Raw genomic sequence first — 25,072 nt, 5'->3', positions numbered from 1 at the left:
CCTTTATTTTCCACAGGTTTGGCAAATGTTTTGCTTTTGCAGTTCAGGCTTTGCCCAATCACTGAGCTGTGTATAGGCTTCATTTAGCTTTGGATTTGCATGTTAAGCAAGAATTAAGAAATAAAAAGGGATATTATTAGGGTTTCAACTTTCTGTTTTTTGAGTCAACAAGACCTTTTCTGTCCATACCTGGCAGAGGAGGACAGAGCACAGACTGCCTTGCTTTAGCACCGTAACCTGGTAAGTTTGCTGTTTGCTCTTGAACCCAAGGGCAGGTATGTGCTCCCCAGCTGATTTCCTTTTGCAGCCTTGCTTTCAGTCCCTGGCAAGAAAAAGCCCTTCCTTTACGTTCGGCAGCAGCAGGATGGTGTCCAGGATGTTTAAATCCTCAAAACTTTCTGTTATTTCCTGACAATACCCAATTCATTGGGCCAAGATTTGAATACACATCTTCCTCGCACCATTTCACAAAGGGCTTGGATCCCAAGAATAGCAGAAACCACTGCAGTACAACAAGGACATATAAATATGAATGTCAAACTGCCCCGTCAATGAAATGCTTTAAAATGCAGGGAGTGCCATGGTGCAGTGGGCCACGGAAACACAATGAAATGATAATGAGGACAAGCGAGATGAAGACCACCCACCAGTAGTTTTATGACTGTGACTTGGAACGACAGTTCTCAGCGGGGCCATTGCGACTGGATGCCATTGTCATTTTTAGCACATGCGAAAGTAGCAATTGTGTACGGACATTTCAACTGTTGCCTCTGACAAACAGCAGCCAGACTATTTATGAACAACCCCCAACCCCATTCTTGTGCATTTGGCTGCATCTGTAGGTAGGAGAGAATGGAAGACTGCTACTTTGTTCTGACAGGTTTTCCCATAGTCACTGTCTGTGACTCCTTGCATACGCTTAATTTTCTGAGGAAGAGAGATGATTTACTCCAGCCCCTTCCTAGCCAGCTCTCCAGCGTTAATCTTCTCTTACACAAGCTTCTGCCCCACTTAAGCTGCAGTCTCCTTCATGCTCCATTGTGTTCACGCTCCTTTCCTAGAAAAAAAAACAACAACCAACATTCAGAATTTGGGTGTCAAAGTAAACTTTTTTAGGAGTTGGTTGTGCCTTTTAGACAAAACTTGGGTTTTGGAAGAGAAAACAAGAGGAAGGAAAGACGAGGCACAAGTATGTTCCTGATATGTTGGTTTTTCTCTCCCACCCTGCTTCCACTTCAGAAACAGTTTGACTCAAGTTTCAGATAAGCAAAATGTCTCCAAAACAAATCTTTTTTGTTTTGTAACTCCACCGTATAACTACCAAGTCACATTTGAAAAACACAGCTTTTTAGGTTTGCTCACTGTTTCATAAATATCTACAGATTTCATGGCACATACCAACTTGCCTTTGGGTCTTGTTGTATTGAGAAACTTGTCAGAAGAGAAGTTGATAACTAACACATTCTTAATCCTTCACTCTCTCTTCAGTTCCTTCAGCTCCAGTTATAAGATGCATAGCTGAGAGGGGCTGTTCGCATGAACCTGCTACCATTCCAGGTCATCAATCCCAAAGCTTTCATCATGGCACGTCACTGAAAGATGCCACCTTCACAGTCAAAAAATGCCTGATTTGTTCATTAGCCATTTCCTTTGGTAGTTGTTTAAAGTAAACATGATTTTATTTTATTTTTTAAACCATGGTTTACCACGAAGACAGCTATAGCATCACTAAAAAATAAGCATTTACCCAATGGCCTGGGCAGAAGAATATGTTTAATTTGCATACACCTGATGGTAGAGGGAGCTGACTCAGTGAGCTGTTGGTAACAGGTGCTTCTGGATGGTCAGATTTAAGGGATTCTGCCTGGACCACAGCATTGTGTCTCTGGGTGCTGTTCTAGCTATTTTATAACCCTTTTACGAAAACATGGGGCGTTATGTGCTCATCCCTGAAAATAAAGAGAAATAACAGGAGCTAGAAAGGAAGAAGGAGGGGATGAGGGTGAATCCTGATAGTTCAGGACTGCCAGCATAGCATTTGCATCACAGGAGTGTCTGTGTAATCCAGACCTCTGCCTGTGGAGGTAAAAGAGCCAGAAAAGCCTTCACTACGAAGTTGTGCAGACCAGCCCCATGCCCAACCCAACCCCATCCCATTAGGGAGCAGGGGGCTCCGACAGAGTAGACATCATCTCCTGCCCGATCATCTGCTCTTCATCTTAGCTTTCCAGGGTACAAGGGAGGGAGAGTCCAGTGACTTTGTGCCATGAATGAGATTCTGGTTTGCAGATCCTTAGTGGGAAACTTGCCTTTCTGTGCAATACAGCTTTCCATGTATAAAGCCACTGTGCCTACAATGGCTGTAGAAGTGATTGAAAATCACTGAAATTTTAGTGGCTTTGTTCTTTGGTTTGTGGTGGAAATGTGCAAGTATATGGCAGTGGTCTTTCATACCTCATGGGATGTTTGCTGTTGTGTAGAAACAAGAGGAGCCACCTCACAGGAAGTTCAGCAGAATGTGCTTGGCAATAATATTGACACTCTTTGCCAGGCATGAATCCTCAGACTGATGTTTCCAGATCTCAGAGCCTCCGCTTCCTTTTCTGCCTGCTTAGTTAAAAGCTTCTGTATGGTGCTAGCCAGTGTGGGATCTGAGAAACTTACAAACATGCAACAGGAACACCCAGCAAGACATCCTGTTGTGGGGTGTCCGGTGTTCCCAGCTGACGAATTTCCCAATCGAGGCACATGCTGGTTAAGTGGGATGTCCAAAGGCATGCAGGATGCTTTCAGGTAGAATTGGGAAAGGAACTCAGAGACTTTCACTTGGACTTCTCTGCTTTAACTCTCAACCTTATTTTCCCTTCATCTTCTCTCTCTTTGAATCCCCTTTCATCTCAGCGCCTCAATGTATAGATTCAATAAGACTTATCATTTGAAAAAGAAGACACTTCTGGCTGGAAAATACCATCTTTAAATTCAGCAGAGCTGTGAGAGCAGGCAATATGAAACAGGATTACAAACAGACAAGCAAGTTCACACATGTTAGTTATGTCCAAAGAGAGTTGCTTTCCTTTGTTCCAGTGTGCTCCACTCATCTGTGCAGCTGTGCATCTGGCCTTTTGTTTCTTACCTATTCTCATAGGTGACTGTTGTAATGAGGAATGACAGAGATGAGGAGTTGACGATCAAAATCCTTCTGGATGGGGTGAAGTGTGGGACTTGCGTGAATAAGGCACTTGAAGCAAGGGAATCTGGAAAGATGTTCAAATATATATGAGTACATAAATATTGTGAGCAACACTATCATATGTCAGCTCTGCTTTCCAACAGACCTCTGTATGCAATCAGCCTCGCATTGCCGCCACTAGCAAGTCTCTCCTGTTTGTTCTGCGTGCGATGGGATACCATGGTGGAGACAAGGCAGTAACTGTGTTCGAGCACCTATCCCCAGTGAATAGCTGGTCCTCCTCTGCACTGCACTGGGCTTCTGTCTGCATGGTACAGCTTGCTGTCCGTGCCCAGCGCAGACCAAGTGACCTCTCACAGTATTTTTCAAACTCTGTGGCCGATCCCTAAATGGTGGCTGTGATACTTTGTAGGGGAGATTCAAGCCTGGCTGCCAAGGAATGTTTATTTTTGTGTCTTGCCTAATCATTGTCACAGATGATTCAGCAAGAGCAGAACCACTACTCTGCTTGAAAAAATTCTGCCGGAGCTTGCTCTCGTTCAATTCGAGGTGCAAATGAACAAAAATATATAAAAAGCCATCCTTGTGCTCCCAGAAAGTACTTCTCTGCATTTTGAGGGAGGAATATTGCACTAAAATGGGAGAAACTGCACAGGTAGAAACATAATTAACATAATTAATGGCTTTTGTAAACCAGGAATAGTATTGTCTGGAGGATGTTTTGCTGTCTGCAAAAAACCCAGAGACTTAACAGGTACCTGCAATTCCACTTCTTGATGTTATTTAGCCAATTTTCTCATGCCATGAGGAGGTCAACAGTCATGTACCTTCTGTGTTGGACACTATCAAGCCTTGTTTACTGTCATTAGGAGGTCCCGGGAGAAAGCTGGCGAGTTTTTGGCAGTTTGTGGCAGATGAGAGAGCTACAGCTGCAGAGCAGTTGTTGTCATAACACCTATTCATCATTATCCCTCCCATCATGAATCACCTCATGATAACCAACCCCTCTTTGTTTACATCCATCACAACTAGAAAACCCACATTTGCTTCCAGGGCTCACTTCTCTACCTGGGAAAAGCCTGGCTGATTTTGTGCCAGTACTCCTTCCCCAAAACCAGAAAATTCTCGAAGTCTCCCTGCTGAGAGAACGGGGACAGCTTTTCAAATGTTTTGTTCACTTCCACTTAAAATTCAACCAGAGTATCTAAATTAGGAATGCTGCTACATTCCAGCTCAGAAAGCTGCAGTGCTCTGTTATAAAGAGGGGCTCCGTTCCTCCTCCTCATCCAGAATCACGTCTTTTGGGATCGAGCAGTCCATTTGCTTAGGTGGAAAGCTCAGTCAGGAGCCTGTGTTATGCCCTTCCTTCTGTATCTGGTACAGCGTGGAGCACCATGTCAGCGATGCACTAATACACAAGAATAATCAGCTCATCAAATCAACTTCATTAGTTGGAGCTGGAGAGCACAGCTCCGCTGCCCAGCCCTGCAGACGCGCAGCCTGCCTCCCCGCTCCATCTGCCACAGCCGAGCAGGAGGAGTCTGCCCGTTCGGCTGCTCGCACAGAAGTGGAAAAGCCTGGGACACTGGGGGTATCAAGCGTGTGCCGTGTTCCTGCCTGACACATGTCACTGGGGACTGCTGCTCCTCCCCTGGCTCTTGTAGGCGAGACCTAATCCAGCTCCAGTGTGCCAGCGACGAAGCTGCTAAGCGAGGTCTGAGGCCTGCGGTTTCAAAAGTAGCCCTGACACTGATGATTTTCCTGGGTTTTGAGGGAAGGGAGCGGGGTCTGGTCCAAAAGGTCTGCCTTGCACCCCTAACACAACGTACTGTCCCAGAGGCCACCCTGGTCCTTCGCCACGAAGGTGTCAGGGCAGGGCTGCTGGAGGGTGGCCCATCCCCACAGCAGGCCCAGGGCTCTGTGGTCCCCGTGTTTCCACAGCAGAGGAGCGGGGAAACCAGCAGGTCACGGATTTCACAGGTTTGCTCATTGCTTGGAGTTTCCAAGCGAGAGTATTTATGGATAGCTCTGGAGATATTTTTACGGGAACGACTCTGTAACTAAGCACTTCAGAAAAAAAACAGGCCACCGTGCAAATGAACAGGCAGGTGGAGAGGGCCCCACTTGGGCGCTTCCAGCTTGGGAAGGGATGGGTGCAAGCACCTAGTGGGTACTTGCTCTGAAACTCCCTGGGGGCCAGATATCTTCACAAATGCTGTTCAAACAATGACGAATAATAAACACATGTATGAATCTCTCAGACTTTGGTATTGCCAAAGGTCTGTGCAGAAGTATCTGTTGCTTACACTCAAGTTCTCTCTCCTTCTCTTTCTCTCTGTGTATTTTTAGCATGGATGAAGATATAGTTTCAGAAAATGTAATGACATGTGACATGCAGGATTCATATGTATCTAGGCAGTATGGGAATGTACCATGTAGGAGGAGATGTAACATACTGCTTGGCTTCTAATACCCATTACTTAAGCATAATAAGGCGCATTATGAGAGCAGATAAGGGGGCTCCCCATTGTGCCCAAGCACTAGAAGACATATGTTTATCTCTTACCTGTATTTTCCTTTTGCTTTATGTCACTACTTTAAAGTTGATTTGGGCAATATTGGCTGAAGATTTACAGAGGCTTGTCAAAAATGCTTTGGGGGGTTTGTCTTTAGAAGATCAGTTTTCACAAGAAGATAACCATAAACTCGATACCTTCTCTCCCATGCCATTAGCAAATATCAGCTAATGAGTCCAATCAGATACCAATGCAATGCTATAGCAAATGTGATGTTCAGGAGAATTTCTCTGCTGATTTTAAGAGAGTCAAAAGGCAATGTTCTGTCCTGGAGTTACCTTTGTAACTCTAACGAGATGAGACAGTGAAGTTTTGCCTCATAAGTTGTTATAACACAATGTTTTTCTATGAAATAGCACGTTTAAGAAAGCATTTATTGTCCACAAAATCTCTGCCACTGGGTGTATCTCAGAAGAGATCAGCTTCTTCCCTTCCTTATTTTCATGTTGCAATGTAGTTTTAACAGGAGCTGTAGCCTGCAAATTGATGCAGAAAAGGGCTGGCAAATGATCTTAATATCCTAGATCAAGTAAAAATGCCTATTTTCTTAACCAAGGTTTGAATTGCATTGTAAAGATAGACACTTGAATGGTTGACAGCTTTAACAAGAAAACTGTGACTGCAATCCTAGTGCAAACCATACATCTTGTGAGATCAAGTGGAATGCTCTGTACAGATGCCAAAAAGAGCTGAATTTTTAATGCTTGTGGTTTTCTTTTTTTTAATTTTATTAGTAGTTAATGGTATATATTTAGCACTGAAAAGATCATTTGACAGCACATCAGTCTTGCAAGATATATGAGTAAAAGGAAACTAAAAAAAAAAAATAAAATCCACCATGTTTATGTGGGGTCTTTTTCCTCTGAAATTTTAGAAGGAACCAACCTACTGGGTGCAAACTCTGCTGAACTAGATGGAAAGACTGCCATTGATTTCCATGGACTTTAGATCAGCCATAAGGAGAGGAAGCAAAATGCATGCTTGGATGTTTCCTTGGTTATTTGCCTGTCCTTTTAAATGCTATATGTGACATTTTAAAGTTCAGGTGTTAAAAAAGGAATGATAGCTTCATGAAGGGTTTGTCAGTGAACTGCAGAGTTTAGAAGGCTGTTAAAAATATGAATATAAATGTCTCTGTGCATACACACTACAGGGACAGAATTTAATTTAGCTGGAGCTGGTGGTACCTGACACTTTCTGCTATGAGAGCCTGTTTTCGGTTTTCTATAACTTTGCCAAGTTTTAACCATTCAGTATCTACCTCACACTGAATATTTTGCATCTCTTGATTCCACCAGCAAGGTGATGAAAAGCAACCCAGTATCACAGAATGGATAAGTCAACCAGGAGATCTGGCCACACAGGAAAGGGAGTAAGTGACAGCAAGAGAAGCATTTGGGTGGACAAAGGAGGGGACAAAGTGAAATGGAAGGTAAATCAGACAGGGGCAGCCAGACAGGAGCAAGAGTGATGGGGTGGGGTGAAGGGCTAGGCCAGCAGGAAAGACAGCCTGGGACAGAAACAAAGAAAAGGGTAAGGAATAAAAGACCCCCACAGCAATCTGAGCAGTAAATCCTTGAATCATGTATTCATCTTCTTTCTTTCTTTATTTTTTTTCCTCCTTCTTTTCCCAGGCTAAAGAAAATGATTTATGCAGCACCAGGCATAAGGGGGCCCCATTCTCCACTGGCTGGTAAGCATTGATGTAATGAACACAACGGCAGCAACAGCAAAGGCAGGAGAAGATGCCTGTTGTCATTCCAAATGCCCTGGGAACGAGTCAGTGGTCAACTGCTCCCAAGAAGAAGAGTTGCTTGTTGCAACTCTTTGCTTTCTTTTACCACTGAGATCACAGTTTTTATTCTCATTTTCCAAGCACCAGGAGTGCACTCTGGGAAAGGCAATGGGACCTAAGAAGAAGTCAGATGAACAGAGAGGGGAAAGGGAGGGCAAGGGCAGTGGGGCCGAGCAAAGACCCATAGTGAGGAGGAGGACAAAAGCGCAGATGAGGAAAGAGAGCAGGTCAGGAGATGCAGAGAGGGGAGGAACTGCCAGATGGGGGGCAAAAAGTCAAATAACAAACTCTCTCTGTATTTGGAGTTCTACCACATCGTGTACCACCAAAGGCATGTTGTCTATGCTAACATTTCTTTCCAGAGGCACCTCATCTCCTGGATACAGGGGTAGGTGCAGCATCAGTAGGAAGGAACACCAGAGAGGTAGATGGTTAGCTGCTGACATGTCAAAGGATGCAGGCCTATATGCAATGCCGGTGGAAATGCTTGAGGAAAGTCCTGCTTTCTGTGTGCCCTCACTCTCTAGGTGCTGTGAACCAGGTTTAAAGCCTAATTTAATTTAAACCTCATTTACCAGGTTTAAAGTCTAAAGGTTTAAAACCTTTCCTTACGCACTGACCATGGGACCAGAAGCCAGCCCCACCTGTGGTAGGGTGAATGTTTCCCATCTTTAGGTCCACCAGCAGGCACATGGTGTATCACGTCTATTTTGTGGAGCTGTTTACATGGGGTTCCACTGACATGCACGCTCCTTCTCTAGCAGCCTGTGTCTGTGTGCGTCCCTGATCCACAGATTAATGGTAGGCTTATGCTTGTGGTAGCCGCCTTGTTGCACTGCTGCTGGGAGACAGCATGTAGAGAAGGAGGTGTCCTCATGCTCTAGCAGCGTGTACCCATCATTGGCGTTTGTGTAAGGGAGGTTATTTGGGAAGTGCAAGGTATCACACGATTACAGCACAAATGTTTCCAGGAGATGTTGCTCTTCCTGTAGCTGTTCTGAAGGGGGAAGAAAAGGGGAAAGGTGCAGTGAGGCTTCCAGCCAGACTGATCAGCTTTTGCAAATGAATTTTCTAATAAATGCATCCTTCTACTCTCAGCATGAATTTTGCACACAGGGTGCACCAAGTTCATGGGTATGCTCCCATTCATAGCTGCCTGGCAAGGAATTAGGGCAAGAAAAAAAGAAACATTTAAAAATGCTGCCTATGACTTGACTATAAAGAGGTTATTTAGAATCTTGGCTAATCATTTTCTCTGATGAATGTGTCACATAACCTTAATGGCATTGTCTTTGTGTGTTGCCTCATAGGAAGAAATTAGTTTTGTTTTGTTTTTTTCCTGTTCAGAAATTATCCGCACACATTCCCTAAACATTTGATAGGTCGTAGAGTGTGAGGCTTTTCCAAACGGCTGCAGAAGCCCTTCTGCTGCTAATTTATCTGGATGAATATTTATTTCCTAGCAATGATCCCATTCCCCTGATGGATGCAAGTGTCTGTGGCAGTTAGGCTGCTTCGCGTGATAGGACCCTAAGTCATGACAAAGACAAAAGGAGACAATATAGATACATGAACGGGGTGAATGAAAGAGGTCTGTGGGAAAGACCGAGCAGGGTAACTGCTGTGGTTTTAACACCACCCAGTTTTGAAGAGGTAGCAGCTTCTCTTCATTGTCTCTCTTTTCCTTTTACAGATATTATTGTGACTACAATCTCAGGTTTCACCACCTTGGTAAGTAAATAAGGTTTATAATACCAGCAGAGGGAATCAGAAGTTTTTATTCACTAAAATATGCATTTTTTTAAAGCCGTAGTCACACAGCTGTAGTCTGGACTCCCACGTTTCAGCTGTTCCCTCTGTCCACAGGCAGAAGTAATGCGTCACTTTCTGAATTGTTTCTTTTTTTTTTTTTAAATGGTTAATCAACAGCAGCAGTAATGCTCAGTGGAAGTAGCCCATTTAGCGTCAGCCAGGACAGATAACGAAGACAAGCCAGGTATCTCTGTTTCTCTGGGAGCACATCCCACATCTAGAGCAGGACTCAGAAGTGCTGTTTGTAGGGGCCGGGGGAGCAGAAACAGGGAGACAGATGTTTCTCTTATTATTTCTGTTCTGAGACAGCCACAGATATTGCGGTGTGTCACCATCCTTGAGGGCCACAGACACAAATGCACAGCAGGACAGCTGTGTTTAAATTATCAGTGTGATTTCCACTGGGGCACGAGGCGGGGATACGCAGCCCATGCTTTTTATTCAAAAGCAGTCTTGCAACGCTGTCTCGTCTGAGTTACTGTATTAACCACATTGCTCAAAAAAAAACCCAAACTCGAAACAGACAGTTTCTGTGTGTCTGTCCCAGCCGTATCGATGGCATTTCTTAGTGCCACAGCCCAGAGTTGTCCTTACAGCAGATATTAGCTGAGACGCTCAGCTTTGTTTTAGGTTGTTCCTGCCACCCCTCAGTCCCCGAGGCAGGGCAGCCCAGCCGACCACCGCGCAGCACCACACACCACCCCCAGTGCCTGGGGCTGTGTGGGCACCTAATAAAGTGCTCTCTGTTAAAACTTAGCACGGGTTTGTCGTGGGCTGCTTCAAGCCCAGCTGCTGCGGGCCCCCAGAGCCAGGGCTCAGCCGCAGACAGCGCAGGAAAGTGCTGCGTTCCCCTGCAAGACGCACAGGATTTCCTGCAGTGGGTCACGAAAACATACCTTCCCATTGTCCCTGCTCGTATCACAGGGAGTCCTTGTGCTCCGCCAGGGACAACGTTAATTCCTACCCTGGCAACCGAGGAAAACAATTAGGGTTGTTTGGCGTTTTACACGGCGCTGCTGCCTGCCTCCCTTGCAAGGAAGGCCCGGCCAGCCCTGGAAGACGGCGTTTCTCATGGGCGATAACAAACCTTCCTCACTGGCCGTTGGCTGGCCACCGAGGTGGAAAATCTGTGGCAGCCCAAGGAAAAAACCTGTATTTAAGACAAACAAATGTTGTTGCCGAGGGGTGTGGGGTGGTGTGTGGGGTGGGGGACTGTACACCAGCCAGCTCTCCAGAAGCGCAGGGGCCGGTGCTAACCCTCAACGGGCAGGCTGCAGCCAAGGCGGGGCAGTGGTGGGTGTCAGGCCTGGCTGCATGGCCGGGCAGGGCCCTGGGGTGCCTTTCGGGCCAGCGCCAGGCCTGGTTTTGGCAAGGCAGGGTCTGTTATCAAAGTCCTGGCCCCAGAAGGTAGAGGGTTGGCATGGGAGGCTATATTGCCAGCCCTCCATTGCCACCAGGCAGCCCTGGTGAGGCCAGCATGGGGTGGCCAACAGGTCCAGGGTTTAGATGGATTAATCCCCAGTGCCCCAGCAGGGGCATTGGGGCTGACTCTGGTGACTGAGACAGGCAGGGCCCTGCATGAGCCCCAGAGCCCAGAAATGTCTTGGGAAAGGGCGCAGAGGTGCCCTCGGTGCCCCCCCCCCCCAAAGCCTGCCCGGAGGAAGGTGGGAGGCCCCACTGCTACAAAAGTGATTCTACCTATATAGTGAACACCTTTGTCATGCTCTTTGTTTCTTTCTGGTAAATCCATGAATAAATCCGTGAAATACCTGTTAATTTTATGATGGGTGTTATATTGTCCCTGTCCTGATGTTTCAGTGTATTTTTGTGTTAGCATTTTATTTTTTTCCTTCACTGAAATCACTTTAATGTTAAAAGGAGAGTCTTGTAAGGGGTGTTGAGCACACAGAAATGCTACACTTCATATTGGACCTTGGAGACATGACACAGACCATGCCAACAAATGTCCCCAAAGTGTGGAAAAGGGCATTACCAAATGTGCACCGTATGCAGCCCCAGTCTCTGCAGGCTGGATCCTGAATGTCTTCTGAGTGTCGTGCTGGAGGTCAGGGAAGTCTCAGGCTTCATTTTGTTGGGCTGGCTCTTCTCCAACATTAAAAGCACTATTTGCTTCCTGTAATGTTTTTGTGAATCTGTTTGCTTCTTGTCATAATACTGAAGCAGCAAGTACAGGATGAGAGTCTGTAACTGATGGGTTGCAACCTCTAAGACAGAGCTCATGGCAGGCAATTGCAGAGATTGCAAGAAACTGAGCATTTTGCTCCAGCTTAAAGCAAAGAAAGGCTCACTCTGACCCTTTACAATAATGTGATCTCAAAATATACATAGAAAAAGCATGAATTGACTTACTATTAACAGCAACACTTGGGTATGTCTTTGTTTTTATACTGATGGTAAGACAATCTCTGAAAAGCTGTCTTCAGTAAAAGAATATCAGATCGTAAAAGCTGAAAAAACACACATCCAGTGCACAGGACATTGACTCTGGGTTCAAGAAATGACATTTCAGTTTCTGGCTAAAATAGTTTTTGAAAAATAAATAGTTTTTGGAAAAAATAGTTTTTGAAATGACAAAAAATGAAATAAAAAAATAGTTTTTGAAATGACATTTCAGTTTCTGGCTAAAAAGTTTTTGTCTTCAGTCTTGAAAAGTCAGTCTACTCCATGTTCCAGTTCCCTGTGGAGTACGAGAATTATTGTTTTAATAATACTAATTATTTGCTTGATTAAGGATTGTTAATAAACCCCAACATAATGCTAAGGTGAAAATACTTAAAGCCGTAGTGATAGAAGTGCATGTAGGCCATGCTTCTAGGCTTTAGAATTGCCTCTGGCACTTAATCAGGTGCCGATCCAAACTGCCATGAAACAGAGCTGCACCCAGAGCCAATGTTGTTGTTCAACAAAGTCCACAGAGGGCTTCATGAGGCATTGCAGAGGATTTTGTAAAGGGCTGCCCATTCAAAGAAAGGAAAAAAGGACACATATAAAGAGATTTCAAATGTATTTTAATGTTGGGTTAAAAAAAAAAAAAAGGAGTCAAAGAGTGTTTGTCCAGGAAGGGAGTACATGTGTCTTTAAATTTATCATAGACAAATGGGCAGAGGGAATAGAAGCCAAGATTTCCTTGTCTGAGAGGCTGAAGCTTAATACTGTCATCTGTGGTTAAGACCCATTTGTCAAACAGAGTATGCTGAGAATAAAGAAAATCAACTCTCTCTTCCCTTTTTAATTTGACTTAATTAGCCATAATTCTCCTTACTGAAATAAAGGCATTTCCAACTGCAGGACACGTTTCTGTGCCCTTTTGCTAACGCAAATACATAGCTCCACATGCAGGAAAAGCAAAAGTCGACCAAATGCACTGCAAAAACAAGATGTTCCACTACACTCACCTCCTTCCTTGGGAGAGGAGGACAGAACAAATAGCACGTGGCAGATGTTATCCTCATAGCTCAGTGCCCTACTGGGAGGCATGCAAATCCTATCGTGATAAGCACAATGGGAAAAGATGCACAGGAGAAAATGGCACACTTGTTGTATGTATGTCAGATTTGCCCCTCTGTAGCGACAAGGAGGCATGCACACATAGCACGGTGTGGAGCACATAACGCAATTATAATTGGGTGCAATATGTTCACAGTGTTTAAAAAAATGTTGTCTTAAAAACTGCATGCCACGTTCAGATGGCTGAAATTCCCCATGAGTCCCCGTGCCTACTGCTTCCTACTGGCTGCTTCTGGTCCTTCAGCGGTGCCCAGCCAAGAGGAAACTTCAGGGCACAGATGGAGTTCAGGCTAGACGGTCCATAACCTTCACTGGATCCTGCTGGCATCCTGTGGTGTGAAACCTGCATCCCAGAATTACTTGGAGCAGTCATCCTCCCAAACCCAATGAGCGCACTCGCCTAAAATAGTTGCTTGCAAAGGTGTGGCGAGGCCAGCCTCAGGGCTTGCAGAATCGCTGGGGGGGACTGTGAGCCTCAGAATATCCTTGTAATTCATCTGTAATGCTAAACTTTAAATAACTGCTTTCCTCTTTCTCTCCTTTCTACCTCGGCTAAGAAATGCGACATGCACTGTGCAAAGGGACTGTCACCAGCTGTTAATAAGAAAGCAGCTTTAGCTTCTCTCTGCTTCTCTTGTTCACACGTAGACAGTGTTGGAAATCAGTGAAAACGGGTGTAGCCCCTCTGCTACCGCCACCGCCACCTCCCACAAAGAGAGCAAGTGTGAAAGGGAAGAGGAAAGGTTGAAGAAGCAGGCTGACCTACTTAGGTACTGCGAAGGACGAGCATGCGGGCGCCGGGTGCGAGGATGGCTGTGCGCGTTTGTTCTGGGCACCTACTGTTACCCTGGCATCCCTCCAAACAAATGGCTTTGCACCCAATTCCAAAACAGCTCCTTCCTCCTCCTCTTCAAAATATGCCCTCCCCGCCGTGCACGCTCTCCCTGTGATCCTTGCTGCGTTGCTTTCGAAACGGCCCCTTCCCCGCGCAGCCAGCCAGCCCCTGTCTTCTCACCCACCTGTTAATACCTGGCCTCCTGTTCGTCACATTGCAGCTCTGGGCTCTCTACCAGGATCTCCCCCCTGCTCCTGTGTCGCAGCCACTGCTTCCGGCACAGGCCACCTGTCCCTCCTGTCTCAGCTGAGAAAGGACAGGACCTAACTGCGGGGTAGGTGGCCGTCAGCGATGGGACTGGGCTTGTGAGGAGCGCTTTCCAGCAGCAGGAAGGAGGTCCTTGCTCTCAGGAGCCCTGACTCAGACCCCTTCCCATGTGTCACACGCCGCCCCCTCCCCTCAGCTGGCTCAGAGCCCCCGAGTGGCATCACTCGAGCCCAGCAAATTAGCCAGCCTGAAAATTATACCCACTGGGATCTGGCCAGTTTGCAAAGTCTAATATCTGCTGTCGCAAGGTGGGATCAACACACTGAGGTGATACAAAGATTGTATCATAAACCCTTTTGGATTTAGATGGCAAAGTGATCCTTTTGCTCTTCAGACGGTATTTCTGGCAATTCAGAGCAGTTACAATTGCTTGTCAGAACAACCAAAAGTGCTTCCCTGGCAGCACGGAATATCTTACTGAGAGACTGGAAGAACCTTCTTTGGTTTCTATATAAAACCTACCGATGACTCATATAGGACTCAGAAATTGTCCTAGTTAGAGTTAAATGGGAAGATAGATTGCAGATCTGGAGAGCGAAGCTTGAGTCACAGAGCTGGAACTGGGATCAGAAGGCAAACTTCCCTGAAGTTTGGGGTCTCAGGGAGGCAAAGAGTTTGTTTGTTTGCATTTTCACTCAAGTGTCACATTTGGCATTTCTTCCTTCTCTTCTCTTTCCCCCTTCCTCATCGGATGTGTTCTGCAATATGAGGAGTCTTACAGTTTCTTTTGTCTCCCCCCTCTTCTACCTTTGTGTCGCTCTGTACCCATGATGTCTCTGAGGCAATTAAATAAGGTTCCACTGAGCTCCACAATGCCAAGTCTGCTTCAGTCAGTTACCAAAGACCACATAATGATATTACACACACAAACCACAGTGAAAGATCGTTACTAGGGGTTGCAAAATCAAGCACTGAGAAGCTAGAAAAGGCCATTGCTAAGCTGGCTTGCAGAGCTTCAGTTTGGCCCCTCTGTGCGTCTGCACGTTGCGGCAGTCTTTAATTACACAAGCATAATCCTGTGCTGTTTGTCCCGCAGAACCCCTGCTTCATCCAGCTCATGGAGCAGGTGGTGCTCGCTTAATGAGCAGCTATTTATATTGGGTCTATGCTCAGCGCAAGACCCCGTGTCTTATTCACTGAGCAGTGTTCAGACCCCAACGTGAAGACAGCGTGATTAACTTTCCTGCAGGTTGTTCTAATGTACTTACTGCTTTTGTACTGGTGGGTTTCATTTTTACAACACCTTTCAGAGACAAGGAGGTGGAATTATTTCTGGTCATAGATGGTGTATTATTCAGGGGGATGAGAAAGGTCCAATACTTCAGGATGACCCATATGGAACTCCTGGGCTCTTTGTGCTCCACACGTGGGCTCCCACCTGGCATGGGGGAGCTCAAGACTTCTGCGCAAAAGATCCTGGTATCTCAAAATGTCCTTGCAGAAAATGTAGTAGGCAATCTTAGTATCCACTGAGGAAAATCTGCTTTTGGTGATTTGCCATATCATAGAATCATAGAATGGTTTGGGTTGGATGGGACCTTTAAAGATCATCTAGTCCAACTCCCCTGCCATGGACTTGGACATCCTTCACTAGATCAGGTTTCTCAAAGTCCCATCCTTCTAGAGCCTTCTGGGTTTCCTTGGATGGTGTACAAATATTTGCCAGAAATAATAGTGGGAAAGATTGCCTCAGCAAAACTTTTACAGCTCTTGCATGCTAGTTATCCAAAACAACTAATCTAAAAATATTTCTCTCTCTAGGAGTAATTTAATATACCCTTCAGTTATTTGTAGATTGGAAAGGACTTTCACATCTTCATTTGATACTGATATGTTGCCCCATTTCTTTCCAAGTAGAACGGAAATATGCACTGAGTGTTTCCGCATCATTAACAATGTTGGCATCCTCCCCACCAATAGTAGGCTGATGCCAATTCCTTTTGTTTCTACTATATTAAATAAATCCTTCTTGACCTTCTCAGTCTGCTGTTTCCCCTGTTCTTTGAACCTACTTTGTGAGCTTTCTGCACTTGGTAAGTTTTAATGCCTGTTGTTTGGTGTTCCTTGCCCTTCCATTTGCCTCTCTTGTGATATGTCATGCATTTTTTTTTCCCCTAAGAGATGCCTTCTTTCTGCCTCACAAACATAATGAGCTGTCAGACTAATCTGCCCTTTTTCTTAATTGTGAGGGCTTGACCTTTTGACCCTATAATGACCTGAGCATTCCTATATGCCCTTCTTGGTACCTTTGTAAATTTTTACTTCCAGTTTTCTTCACATTTCTTATCACCTTAGGTATTAGCCCTTCTCAAGTGTCAAGTGTATGTGCTACTAGGGATACAGTCTTCGGCATAGTGAGTGCAGTCAGGTCATTCCTAAGCAGCCACCAACTTCCAGTTCACTGATTACTTGATCTTCACAAACCATAAGGGGGTCCAAACTGGAATTCCCTCATCTTGGCTACTATGTCTTTTGTGTCAAAGAAGTCTCACCGACAGCGCTTTCCTGTGAACACATTTCTCCAGAATTGAAATACGTTGGGATCCCCCATAACAGTACAGTTGTTCCTTACAGACACTGCAGAAAAGTCACTAAGAAACACGTTCTGCTGCTCATGGTTGCTCTGCCCATTCCTCTTCACGCTTTGACCTGCTCTGTCTCCTGCTCACTAAATGATTTATGCCCCAAGCTCCCTGCTTCCTGTTCCTGGTTTCTTGTTTCTTTTGCATTTTTCCTTGCCTTGCTGGACCTTGAACTTCTTATTTAGCCCAGGATCCTTACCTCACAAGATCCAGTATCTCCCTGAGAGCTTGCCCTCTGATTTATGGTCTGTGCCTCCCATTCACCCTCCTTTTTTTTTTTTTTTTTTTCACCGCAGCCAACAGGCCTAGTTATGCTTTCCTGAGATTTCTGTCCAATTCTCAAGCTCCTCTCCATCTCAACTTCAGTACTTTTACTTCTTGTACCAGGCCATTTTCTATATCATCTTCCTTGCCATGTTTGTTTTCCTTCCCCAGTTCTGTTCGCCACCTCCACCAGCCCAGCCACCCCCATGACCCAGCCTTCCTCCTGCCCCAGCTCTGCAGATGTTCCCTTTGTCTGCCCACAGCTCGTCTCCTGTGCTCACTCACTATGATGCGCCTTTGCTTCCCACCCCAGCTCCAATTCCCAGGCTACTTGTACAGATAATCCCATCCCTAGTCGATCTCATTCTCCTAGCTCCAGTGCCAGATGAACCCTTGCTTCAGTCTGTCTTTTCCTTCTACCATCCCCATTCCACTTTTTGTTTTTTCTGCATTTGAAAAAGTCTCCACGTTAAGACCCACTACCAGGAGGTCACTGAGGCAGTATCGTGAATGAGCAGAAGGTACTCAAAGTGTTGTCATCTGGAGTCCTTGTGCCCTGATTGTCTGGATCAGAGACCTGGACAGAGCATGCACCACCCCTCTGGAAGGGACTGAGTGGCAACCTGCTGCATACACACCTTTAAGAGTTGGGACATGTTTGCAGCTCCGCCAGCTTAAACATAACCTGAGAATACCACACGGATATAGTCCTGTACACTACAGACATGGTCCCTCTTCTCAGTTCTGGCTTTAGCTCAGCCTAGAGCAGCTATTACAGGGAAGGTTGGCTTCTGTCCCGTAATGTTGGCCTCGGGCATGCTCTGTTATTTCACAGAGAGGCACATGTTCAGTCTGTATTGTCTCTTGGAGCTAACGATGAGAAGAAGCATGGTCCATGAAAGTGGCATCCTTGGGGGTTTTATCTGTTAATATCAATAGAGTCTCTACTGAGCAGCTATAAACTGAGATTTCTTTCCCAAAAGCATGTATTGGCCAAATTAGGTGGATTTTCAGCAAGATGGTACGAGGCACATCCCTGAAATCAAGGCCAGCCCCCTGCCAGATTTCAAGCCCTGCTTCAAAGCATGGGAATGCTACAACGGTTCCAGGAAAAAGTTGCCAGAACATCTAAATTTGGGCAAAACAACATATTTTTCCCAAACCTCATTCTTGGAAATGCCCAAGCTGATGGATCAGAAATTTTGAAAAAAAAAATCAATCGACCTGAACAGTATGGAAAATTTCTCTTCAAATGATTAATGTTTGGCACAGCTGTAAGCTGCCAAAACCATGGTCTTGTGTTACAAAGCCGAGGGCAGTTTTTGTAACAAACAGCAGCCCCAAATCACTTGCAATCATTATAATTCCCCCTTTAGTTTTTGGTATGTTTCAGTCTTTCCCTCTTATTTACAGGTAAAAGTGGATTTTCATGCATCCTAAAAGATCTTGTAAGGTCAACACATTAAAATATGTGATGGAAATAGACACCTTGCTTTTATTTTCAAAAATCAGAGTTACAAAAAGAAAAATAAGACTGAGAATTTGCTATTTTTCATTCCACAAGCACACCTCACAGATGTCCAATTTCTTAGCTGCACAATCAATAAGTGAGGTGTAGAAAATTGCTAAATATTTTTCATCCCGTTCTGGGTAAACATACAAACAGTGACTTATTTTCATGGAAATGCACAGGAGAGTCTCCTTGGCTCCAAAATTAATTGCCACATCCACGACAGCTAAAAATGAAAAATTTTGAAAATGAAAAAGTTTTATGGAAACTGGCTTTATGCAAACACCTGAGTGCCTGTTATCGCTCAGGGGTCAATAACTGAAAGTGCCTGGCTCTTAAAATATGTGTCACCAAGCACAGTGGTATGACTGTGTAGCTGTGTCCTTCCTTTCATGGTACGGGGTGTTACTGCTTAGTGTCTTGCTGCAGATGGTGTATGGCTAAAAGCTCTTTGACTTGAAATTGGCTTTTCCTAGGCAAAGAACTGAATTTTAATTTCTGATTTACTATATATATATATTTTGCTCTTGTCTCAGTGACTTTTCTTCCCAAATGCAATGTGTACATCCAGATATCTTTTTGAGATTTGTTTCCTCTGGCTTCCTCAGGGCAGCAGAACCATTGATTTTCCTCCTTGAGATGGCTGAGCTCTGTGGAAACCCCATTAAATGGCCTTAGAATCAACATTAAATAACACAGAAATCATCTGTGGAAAATTGCAAAGGGTGGAAACGATGTTGTCATATACTAGCAATGCTAAAAAATAAAATAAAATAGCTCCACAGGGCTTTTCCATTTGTGGAGTGGCACACCTCCAAAGCACACTCGGTAAGGACAGGGTGCTTTTGGAAGGCTTATTTTCATGCACCCAGGCATGCACACACACACACTGCCGGCACAGAGCTGTTCTGCTGGCTTGGAGGAAGTCAGGTGTTGGAGGATGCTAGTCAATGAACTGATGCCTGCTGCCAGGCTTGGTAACGTGTCTCAGTTCTTCTGCACTGGTGCTGGGTTGCAGCTGGGGAAAGCAGTCCTGCCAGCCCTCAGCTTACCTGCGGCTCTCCAGCAGGAGGGCAGGACAGGGATGGTCAGGACTGATGCCCTGTGTGGGACAAGCTGCCCCTCCAGGAGGTGCCAGCAGCATGCTGGGGGCTGTGCTGGCCTCTGGGAGGGGTGAGCGGCACTGCAGAGAGCTTGTGTCCCAGGCCAAAAGCAGCTGAGGGGGGTGTTAGTCAAAGGGTGGTATTGCAAAAGTTCAGGAAACTGGATGTTATACCTAGTAGAGCCACCCCGACGTTTCCAGTGCAGTGTTTGCTGATGACAATCTCCGTACATAAATCTGGTGTGCCCAGTGCGCCTCTCATTATGTGTGTGTTAGGCTTTCACTGGGGAAAGTTACAGCCCTAACCAGCTTAGTTACTCATTTTCTCCCCCAGCCCCCTTAGCACGCGTAATGAGCACACTGAGGCTCTGAAATGAGTAGACAAAAGATGACAGCATTTCCTGAGATTTATATGGCACATAAATATTTAGCATGTGATTTATGCCGTGTCGATGCTATTTGTCAATTGACTTATTAAGAACTAGAAACTTTGAGAGAATGTCTTAGATGGGAGAAAGGAGATGAAAGCCTTCCCTCTGGCACAGGCAGGAAGGGAGAATCAGAGGTCCCCGCGCTGCAGGCAGAGGGACCTGCGCCATTGCCTCTTGTACTCCTGTGGGACCTGCTGCTGGGATTTTGGTTCACAGCCCCAAGGGATTGAAGGGGGATCCAGCTCACTTTAGTAGGTAGATCTAGCCATACAAACCCCCTCCAGATACAACCTGGTGGAAGGGGAGCTTCTCTTTTCTGCCTCCCTTCCCTGACTTAGAGACGAGGTAGCTTGGTGGATGGTGGTGTGTGAGTGAAACCAGGGGTGGGCTCAGCTGTATGCGATTACCAGAGTGAGTAAGTGCCTGGAGCTGCGTCGGGGCGAGGGCATCCTCTGTGGTGTCCTGTGGGAGGGACGGGCAAGATCAGGAAGTCTGCAGTGTTTTTGCAGTCAGTAGCCACTGTACCAGTCATCTCTGCATATTTTAAAAATGACAGGCAGTTTGGGCATCTGCTTACATCAATATTCTGTAAATACAAGGATAAATTGGTAGCCCAAAACAGCGAGAAAGCTTTGCATAGGTTCTGTTTTGAATGCTATTTATTACACAGCATGATATACACAGAACTCTTATTCATGTCAGTGGGAGTTTTATGCAAACATGGGAAGCAGAATGTGGCTTGAAATTGTAGCTTGATTTGATGTAGACAGGCCTTGCTGCATGGAAGGCTGTGAAGGCAACCTCTCCTCCTCATGCAGAAAAGGTGCAAACCTGCTACTTAAGCCCAGCGTAGCAAAGAAGCTGAGGTAAGGTGTGGAAAGGTCCTGCCAGCTGGCCTTGCTTTACACCAGTTCTCACAGTGCCAACAGAAAAGAAGGAGAGAGGGGAGCAGTACTGGAAAGCACGCAGAGCTAAAATGTTTCCCCACAGAATTTGGTTATATTCAAATTTGCAACCAATTGTTTTTAAGGGATAAGTGTATTTCAAAAGATGGGATATTATTATGGGGAGATGGTAAATTCCCTGTAGATAATGATGTACTTAGATTGCTGGTAAAAAAGCAATTTCTATTCCTCTGTCATCATCCAGCCTAAAATGACTGACCTGAACAATCATGGGTTTATAGATTTACTCTTTTGCTAGCAGAGAAGACGTTTTGCTTTGTTTTGAAAAGTAGTGTCAAGAAGACCTGCTTTCCTAAAGCATGGGAGTTTAAAAAGTAGGATAATAATTTTTTTTCCAATATATATATATATTTTTTCTTGTCCTACAAGTTAGAAATCTTACTGATACTGGCCTTCTTGCCCACTACCACTCTGAGTGCTTTTAGTGACACTTAATTTGAACTTTTGGGTGTGTACCTTAAGTATACCTTAAAGTACCCAAATTTTATTACATTGAAAAAACAGTGGCCACAGGCTCTATGTGAGTTGGAGGTCACAGATGAAGGAATAGTGTCGGTGGGCAAACCCAGATGCTTTGATAATGCAGCTTCAGAACTGGATTATGTTGCAACAGTGGTAAAGATCTGGCGCTGAAGGTTTGGATGTATAGAATATATATGTATACCCAGAATTCTTTCCATGATCAAAACTGCTGCAAATAAACTATTGCAAATAAACTCCTGCAGAGCACAGAAGCTTTGCATAGAACAGAGATTTTTCCTTATTTTTTGCTTACAATAATAATGGTCTCACTTTGCATGCGAGATGTACCCAGGACATTAATGAAGAAAATGTACATGAAGGAATCCCTAAAACACTGTGTATCAAATGCTTAATTAACACATTTGAACTGTAAATGCAGATATGTACTAAAAGAAAAAAAAAAAAAAACAGTCTCTTGTGTGTTGAGTCCATTTCATATTCAGTTTGGAAATTCTAAGCTAAGACAAATTCAAAATATTTCAAAATACACTTGAATGATCCAGAGTTAGTGACCCTTAACTCTGCCCACCACTGCTGAGAGCATGCCCTCTATCACTACGAAGAGCCGTGCGCCCTGCATACCCACTTCAGGTGTCCCTGTGATTCAAGATGCCACTGTACCTTATGGCTGAGAAAACCCTTCTAATCTACAGCAAACCGTCTCCTAGGTTTGCACTTTACAACATGCTCTGTGTGTCTTACATGGGCTAACTGGCTGAAAAGCAGCTTTGCAGAAAGGTCCTCGTGGACACCAAGCTGACCAAAGGCCAGCAACATGCCCCCGATGGAAAGAAGGCCAGTGGCATCCTGGGCTGCACTGGGAGCAGTGTTGCCAGCAGGGTGCGGGAGGGGATCCTTCCCCTCTTGTCTGCACTGAGGGAGAGGTGAAGCTACTGCAGAGAGTACAGCAAAGGACCACTAAGAAGGTGAAGGGACTGTGGAAAGGCTGAGAGCTGGGCCTGTTTGGCCTGGAGAAGAGAAGGCTTAAGGGGGATCTCATCAATGTATAGAAATACCTAGAGGGAGGGTGTGAAGAGATCAGAGACAGGCTCTTTTCTCTGGTGCCCAGGGACAGGACAAGAGAACAGCACAAATTAGAACATAGGAGGTTCTGTCTGAACATCAGGAGGCACTTCTTCACTCTGCAGGTGGGGGAGCACAGGCACAGGTTGCTCAAAGAGGTTGTGGAGCCTCACTCCTTGGACATCTCCAAAAGCCCCTGGGCAGCCACCTTCAGCAAGGGGTTTGGACCAAATGACCTCAAGAAGACCCTCCCAACCTCAGTCATGGTGTGATTCTTAATTCTGCAATACTATTAAACCTTCTGAACAGCAAACTTAAACCTACTGACTAGAAGTTTCTTTTCCACAGGTCCTTTTTCTCAGGCCTACCCAAATACTTCTGGGCTTTGTGTACCACACTGAAAATAACTTCTCTCAGTCAAAGAAACTAACTTGCAACTAAACCGCTGTCCTGATTTTACCTTTTAAACAAATAATGATCAAGCAGTCCAGCATTTATAAACCTCCAAAGCAATTAGAAAGGTTTTGATCTGTCATGCTGTTAAGAGAGTATGTGCACGCTGTAAGGACATCTATCATAACTCTTCTGATGGAGTCAGCTTTGATCACAGGGATGTCTTTCATTGTGGCAGAATATCGAGGGAAAGTTATTGGGGGGGTGGGGGGTGGCTCACCCTTTTATAAAAAAACATCTACTGCTTGCTCTTTTAAAACCTTTACTTTCCATATCAAGATCTTGACTTGGAAAAAAAAAGTATTAATTTAAAATGTTGAGTTTTTTTTTTTGCAGTATTTGGTCTGTTTTTGCTAATTTGTCTTCATTTTCTGACCAGAAAGAACTAATTTACCCAGCACTGCTATTTATTTTAGTAACTGATTCAGAGCTCCAAGTATCTGGTGCAACCTGGAGGGGCTGCTTGTGCCGACGGCCTGATGGTTACCTCCGCAGAGGAAAGCCTGACACCACTGCTTGTCCTAAGGAGTAAGAAACCCAATTTGGAAAAGCACAGCCTCTCTAACCTGTATCTGCAAGCCCAGCCTCGTGCACACATTAAATCCCATCTGCTTTAGACCTGAGCTGGAAATGTGCTGGTGCCACCCCAGCAGCCCTGCATGTGTGTGTGGTGGGTCCGAGCAGCAAGAGAGGCGCCATGAGGCTGCTGGGGGGGCCGTGCAGGAGCCATGGTGGGGTGACGGGCACGAGAGGAGCGCCACAAGGAGGGGACGCTCCCCCCGCACCTGCTGAGCTGTCGCCTCCGCGCGCGTGTGTCCTGTGTGTGATTTACGGTGCACGTAGCGTTCCTCATTCAAGCCTCGCACTGAGGCGAGTCATTGCCAAAAAGACCCCCCCCCCCCCCAGGAGACTTCAGTCCTTCCTCACATCATATATTAGCACCTCAGATCTCCTGCACTACTGCTCAGACTAAATGTGCATTTAAAAAGAAAGAAAAAAAAAAAAACAACCACAAACCACCGCACACGCATTGCAATCTTCCTGTGAATAAGAATCACAAACATGAGGATAACACCCCGGCCCCGGCTGTGGGGAAGCAGTCGTGGTTTGGGGGGGCTGCTAACTCGTCCTCACCGTGGTGGCTGAGCCACCACAGCACACAGGTAGTGGAACATGTGGAGCCAGCCGAGGAGCTCAGCCCTTCTCCTGCTAGCAGCGTTACAACCCCTGACTTGCCACATAACTGCAGCCCTCGAAGGTGCGCGGGGCGCCCAGTGACCCTCGTAATTTCTCATTTCTTCCCTCTGATGGAGCGGTCGGCAGGCTGTGCTTTAGGTATCAGCCTGAAACATGTAGCAGCTCTCAGATGATCTCTGCAAGATGTGCTTTCACTTACCCATGTGCATCTCTTTGTTTCTGAATTTAAAATGTGGTACATCGAAGTGAGGAAAACTAGGTTTCTATGCAGGCTGCTTCTTTTTCAGCTCAGAAGTAAAAGATGTTGAAATATGCTTTTTCAAACAAACATGCTTAGAGGCTAGAGGCTTTTTCTAATGATCGTAGAAGCTCAGAATGACCAAATTGAAGTAAAAAATCCCAGAATGCTGGGAAGGAGGGCATCATTATTTTTTACAGATGGCATGTCTGAGCAGTGCTTGGCTTTGGTTCCTGGACCACTGCATCATGTTCTTGCTGCCGGTAGTGGCACATCCAGCCTACCAGAGACGGGGGTGCTGTGAGACACTCCTAGAGGTCCCTGTGCTGCTCGCAGCCTGACTCATTTGGGCCCTGCGGCCCCTTCTCCAACCCCGAAAATGCAGCTGTCAAAGTTGAGGGTACTGAGGAGAACCTGGAAGGGTTTCTGAGGAGACACTGAACAGAAATTCCAGAAGTGCATAGTAGAGTTTTAGTCTGAGCACCTGAGACACATAAGCATCTCTGATAGCTTTCTCTGCAGTTTCCCCACTCTATGTCTGGTCCCTGACAGTGCAATTTCTAACTGGATTTTTTTTCTTTTCAGCGATTTGTCTGCATTCATCTCCAACGATTTCCCATTGCAAGCATCTGGAGGCATGTGTAGCCCAGGTCCCTGTGATGAGAAAAGCCTCTGGGTGTTTTGTGGTTCTGGCTTCCATGCTCCTTCCTTGCAGAGGCAGT

The 25,072-nt window shown here is 45.5% G+C and overlaps 1 long non-coding RNA gene across 1 annotated transcript; it reads right to left on the bottom strand.

The window, feature by feature from the left end:
• Positions 1-144: 144 nt before the first annotated feature.
• Positions 145-10,318, bottom strand: LOC121067727. Its single transcript, XR_005818417.1, has 3 exons — positions 10,270-10,318; positions 3,134-3,254; positions 145-1,057 (listed from the first exon to the last, which is right to left on the bottom strand). It is a non-coding gene; the product is annotated as an uncharacterized LOC121067727 (long non-coding RNA).
• Between the last annotated feature and the right edge of the window lie 14,754 nt (positions 10,319-25,072).

This window comes from Cygnus olor, chromosome 3 (assembly GCF_009769625.2).
Source record: "Cygnus olor isolate bCygOlo1 chromosome 3, bCygOlo1.pri.v2, whole genome shotgun sequence".
Classification (NCBI taxonomy): domain Eukaryota; kingdom Metazoa; phylum Chordata; class Aves; order Anseriformes; family Anatidae; genus Cygnus; species Cygnus olor.
This window is presented reverse-complemented; position numbering and strand designations above follow the sequence as displayed.